The sequence below is a fragment of the Sinocyclocheilus grahami genome, unplaced genomic scaffold, assembly GCF_001515645.1.
Source record: "Sinocyclocheilus grahami isolate Dianchi unplaced genomic scaffold, SAMN03320097.WGS_v1.1 scaffold992.1, whole genome shotgun sequence".
Lineage (NCBI taxonomy): Eukaryota > Metazoa > Chordata > Actinopteri > Cypriniformes > Cyprinidae > Sinocyclocheilus > Sinocyclocheilus grahami.
The window spans coordinates 335,474-341,473 of NW_015506171.1; the positions used below are offsets into that span (position 1 = coordinate 335,474).

General features: G+C 40.6%; 1 protein-coding gene across 1 annotated transcript in view; it reads left to right on the forward strand.

Annotated features, from left to right (window-relative positions):
• LOC107565305 (cyclin-dependent kinase 14-like) overlaps positions 1 to 6,000 on the forward strand; it is a 198,096-nt gene that overhangs the window by 162,858 nt on the left and 29,238 nt on the right. The window lies entirely within an intron of this gene.

Here is a 6,000-nt window from a genome sequence, read left to right on the forward strand (position 1 = left end):
ACATTTCACTCTCTATAGATTTATTTTTAATGTCTGTAAGGCAAAGATATACATGGAGTTTCGCGCTCAAGTTCACAGACCGAGATGACAGAAAGCGCATCGTTTTTGCTTTCATTATTTTACAAAAGCGCGTTTTGCTGTTATTGTGAGTGCACACAAATAAACATGGAGTCTTTGCAGATTTGAAAGATGTATTACTCTTATCTGTATGACCAAAAATTATGGAGTATTTTAAGAGTAAGTGAGCGCACCGGCGCCTTCATCTGTCTGCAGTGAGCTAATGTTCAGCTTCCACACAGACACTTGAATAGCAGACATTTCTCTAGGTTAACATTAGATTGAGCGGCCATGTAAAGTTGCTAATACTTACATATTTCAGATGATAAGCCATATTTGTTGTGGATTAATGATAGGCGAGCGGTTTGGCTGTCCTGCCGGATGTACTGTATTACCATAGACCAGCCGTTAACGATCTGCGTGACTTCGCCAATGTGGATTTTTTTTCTGTGACTAATAAAATTTTGGTCGACCAAGCCACTTCTGGTCGACAAACAATTAGTCGACTATTAGGGGGTAGCCCTAGTTAGTATAAAGCATGGCGTATCCTATTGCCAACAGGTGGCGCTATGATTATAACTAAATATTGGCCTTTGGATTTGGTGCAGATTGGACATTGCATGTTTAAGATAGTGTAAAACAAGCCATTTCCTGTTGCCAGCAAGTGGCGCTATGCTTATAATGAAATATTAGCCTTTAGATGCCGCCATGGACATGCCCTTTAACGAAAACTCAAGATCTTTGCAATTTAACATCACAAAGGCCTTTATATTTGACTGACCAAATATAATTTTCATATCATTAAATTTCTAGGAGGAGTTTGTTATAGAGTAAAACATGTAACTTCCTGTTGCCAGCAGGTGGCGCTATGACTATAACTCTAGATCTCTTCAGGAAAGGAGTATTATCAAACATGTGAAGTTTGGGGAAGATTGGACATTGTACGGCTGAGTTATAACAACTTCCTGTTTCATGGTGAAACATCAAAATTTATCAGGCCGCCACGGACACGCCCTTCAACGAAAACTCAAGATCTTCACAATTTAACATCGCAAAGGCCTTTAGATTAGACTGACCAAATTTGGTGTTGATCTGAATTAATCTCTAGGAGGAGTTCATTAAAATACAACGCTTGAAAATGACAAAAAAAGCACAACATTTGCAGAGATAATTGACAATAACTGACTTCCTGTTGGGTTTCGGATTTTGCACCAAGAGACTTTTTTGTAGGTATTGTTGTGTTACATGTGTGTACCGATTTTTGTACATGTATGTGAAACATAGCGGGAGGGGCACTTCATTGAAAGTAAATAGGTGACGCTATCAAGACATTTTGCCACACCCACTTCTGAAACCCATATCAGACTTACATTTTTGCCAGTTCTGATGCATGTGTAATTTTTCTTGAGTTTTCGAGCATGTTTAGGCCCTCAAAAATGCGATTCATTTTGGAGAAGAAGAATCTGAGCAATTACAATAGGGTCCTCGCACCACCGGTGCTCAGGCCCTAATAATGGATAACAGATAATGTCCTAAAAAATTACTAGTACCTTTTCCATTTTTCTAGATATTTTTCTTACAGTGTCAACAATCGCAGGTACAAGCTACTAACAAGGTGTATCATAAATGAACAATTATTAAATTATAATTATTATCAAATTGAGCAATTGCTAATAGCAGCTAACTTAATTCATGTGATGTGTGTACTGCTAGGCATCTTTGGTTTCCTCATTTTGTGTAATTTAGATGGAAAATGTGTGCCTTTTTATTGTTTGAGTCACTTATCAAAAGTTGCTAAAAGTTGGCAAATACATTTTTAAAATAGCTAAATTTGTTGCTATGTGATTTTGGAAGAAAATGTTGCTATGGTAGAGTGAAAAGTTGCTAAATTTAGCAACAAAACTGCTAAGTTGGCAACACTGATAACGTGAAGAGAGGCGCGAGCGCGAAGGTGTGCGCCGCAGACGGAGCGCAATGGAGGATTTGGTTTACAAGCTAAAGTAAAAGACCGCTTCTTAAACCAAACCAGAGAAAGTGAATATGTTGGTATTCTTGTGGAAAAAAACATGCAAGTCCTGTCAGCGACAGCCAGTTTAGTTTTACTTTTCTTTTTGATTTCGTTTTGAAAAGCTTGTTATCTTTGCTGTTTACCTCACATTACGCTATGGCTTAAGGCTTTCCTTATTTATTTATTTATTTTATTATTATTATTTATTTGATTCCTCAGTGTTTGTTAAACATTCTGTAATTTATTATTCGGTATATACAGCATATGATGTATCCTATGCCATGCCTCGTCTTATTCGTTTTTGTTAATAAATCAAGCGTAGCGTTAGTTCTGGCAGGTCACGTTAGTCAAGCTCGCATCAGCTGACCTTCAGCTGATCCCCATCTACCTATGGTAATACGACACCTATCTAAGCATTCATATAGAAGGTCCCTCAGTATTATCAGCCGTTTTCGCATTGCTCAATAGCTAATTAAATGGCGAATTCGGCAAACAAAACACCATCAGCAGGAATCAGGAATTTGGAGAAGTGGAATTTGCTTCCCCAATAGTCTCACCTCCGATTCATTCAAGTTCGTTAACTTGAACACGTGAATCACCGCATTGATTATAATCTGCCTGATTCGGAAGTGACTGAGTTAGCATTATTTCACGCATCGCTACATTATTGTCATGGACTCCACAAGTTATGTGACTGACTCACGAACAAGTCCGATGGGAACTTCATCCCCAAGAAGGATATCAAGAGATCAAGCATCCACTTCACAGCTGCTATGTTTCACTCTCTCGAACGTCTTCACAAGCTAAGTTCCATTGAATGCTCTCAGGTTATCTGCAACATGCGTGTTGCTAAGGCTATCTGTGTTGCTTGGGCTCATTAAGTTGTTTTCAGTTAAATGCTTGTGCTAGTTCATGCATGTGCGGTACTTATCTGTTGTCACTGGCAACACGCTGTTGTTGCAATATGCTGCGCTTAACGGGGGTAATGTCATTTCATGCATTCTGAGTTATTTACACTGTTAATTAAGAGTTGGATTCTTATGTGTGTGCGCACACTCAGCGACCCGAGTGAGAGCGCGCCGCTTAACACGTTCTTTCATGGTTACGGAAGTCTTCGGCAGCGCCGCAGTTACTTGCTCGAGTTACTAGCCTGCCTCCGGCTGGAGAGAGTAGCCGCTTGCAGTTGGGGGCGGAATTAAAGCGGAGATGTCAAATCAGTCATAAAGCAACGAAACTCTTTTTATACTGCTTAATACAGCGCCATCTGTTCATGAATAAGTTAAACATTAACATATGCTATTTAAATACCAATTAAGTGGGGGTGTATATGCTTTCATCAGTGTTTCTTGAAACATTACTCAATATAACAGTGCATTTTAGTACCTAAAAATGCTTTTACTGTTATATAAACACAGATTTGTGAGCATTGGAATTAAATTGTTAGGATAAGCATGCAACACACATCGTGCTTGTCATCACAGAATCTAACCAATGAGAATAAAGTGTGTCGTCGTCAAGGCTTTTGCAGTGCCTGGCCTAGGCGGCTGGTCCCGTTTTGCTCTCGCGGTACTTTGAATGCACACGTGATCGTAGGGCGGCTGCAGCGCAGATCAAAGTTGGACAAAAGTATGTTAATGTAACCAGAATGCATTGTTTTTGACAGGCAGCAGCCAATCTTTGCGGTGCAGCATGAAGTCAAACAAGCCTAATATCTCTAAAGAGTGTGTTTTGGATGTGAGGAAAAGATAACTTTTATTCAGTGTTGTATGAACAGTGGATGCAATTTGTTTTTCCAAAGCAGCAACGGAGTTTCTCAAGCGTGTTTATTTGTTCCCGTCATTTCGGTGACAAATGTGTATAACAAGGTACATTCTAACACTGGATTTGCACAGTGTCTGGAAGATGGAGAAGCCCCAGCGATCAAAGATCCCGGTCATATAAGAACTGCTGTAAAACTGCATCAAATGTCTGTGATTGTTAGTAAGTGTAAGTGCTCGCGACTCTTCAGCTCCGCCCACGGCTTGCCTCCAGGAGCTTGGCTGTTTTCAGAGAGAATCGCAAGCTGTATCTTTCTTTTATAAATCTGATAAAACTGAAGACTCTTTGGAGATGTGAATGATGCAATACTACAATTATAGGTATTCAAGATAACATGAGATTGGCCAAAACTGTGTGTGTGTTATGTCCCCTTTAACCTAGTCAAGTCGACATTATTTTTATATAGTCTCAACCTCAGACGTCATGCCCTCGGACCGTTGGCTGAACGTCTGATGCATACGGCACACAAAAGTGGAAACACTTCAGGAGTTTCGAAGTCGTCATCTGATTGGTTGAATTATACAGGATTTCCGGGAGACGTGTGTCAAGTTCTTTAACGTTCCGCTGGAAACAAAGATGCCGTGACGCCAAACACTTACAAAAGAAGAAAGCCGTCGTGTTTACAACTGTGACGACGAGCGCTTATCAGGATCAACTAAACGCTGAATTCTCAAAGTATTTGAAATATTTAAGTTTGCGGCACGGAATCTTTCAAATACATCCGAGAGTTACACACCGGTCTGTTATTGAGGCAACATTTCCACGCCCCGAAACGTGCTGCGAATGAAACTAACTGTGATTGATTGTTTGACAAAGAAGCTGCTATGAATTCCAGACCTTCAGCCATCAGTCTGAATGTCTGGCTACGCGAGACAAATTTTTATAGCACTACAGCACAGATTTAAGCAGCAGGAAATAACGACCATGGTGCAAACGGAATCATTTCTGCTGCGGCGCAGCTCCAAGAGAAATTGGTAAACGGTCATTTTTCAGTTGAAGTCGTCTGCATCCGAAACCTCAGAAAATCAGCTAATGACTTCACAGGCAGCGTTTGTTCATGAAGGTAACTCATGAAACGGATATCGGACATGCTTCTGAGGCAGCTTAATGGTTCAATTATCTACAACAAATAGAACGAGCTTGGTGATAACTAAGCAAATATTCAATGATTTATTTGATAAACCATCACAGGATAGAACACACAGGATTGTTGGGTATCAAGGCAGCAAAGGATACATCTATTCTGCCTTTTAATATCGACCAGATGAGGTATCTCAGAAGGCAGGAATTTAAGCTAATTTTGGATTCGACATGTCTCGATGACTTCCTACCTTGAAATGTGTCCTCCGAAGGCAGCATTTTCCAGTTTCATATGCAGCCGTCAGTTCAGCGTTGATTCTGTTCCTATATCAGACACGCTTGTTCTGTCTAGTCATATTGGAAACATGCTTGTTCTTAAGCTTGGTTGTTATTGGGAACATGCTTGTTCTTAATTTATAGCTGTATTGTTGGGAACACTCTTGTCCCAGAGCTATCTGGTTGTTATTCAGAACATGCTTGTTCTGAAAGCTGTGTCATTGGTTAAGGGCAACATGCTTGTTGCTTAAGGCTATCAGCATATGGTTTTGTTTTGGGGGGTAATTGCAGCTCTTCCTGCTCTCATCCATGCTAGGCTGCATGGAGGCGCAGGGAGTTCTTGCCCAGAACAGAACCATACCACCAATCCAAACTGTATGCTAATTGTCAATCATCTTTGACGATAGTGGTCCTGACAGAAATCAAGCGTAGCATTAGTTCTGGCAGGTCACGTTAGTCAAGCTCGCATCAGCTGACCTTCAGCTGATCCCCATCTACCTATGGGAATACGACACCTATCTAAGCATTCATATATAAGGTCCCTCAGTATTATCAGCAGTTTTCGCATTGCTCAATAGCTAATTACTCTCCTCCATCCCCAACTCCTCCTCTGTCAGTCGGGATTCAGCCTTCTGATTCTCCTTGAATCAGACTAAATTATGTTTTATTACCAAGGTTCGGGAGGAGCATGATCAGATAATCAGTCTGGCCCAGGTGGAGCTCGTCAGCTAATCACCTTAACAAGCACATACGTGTGTATA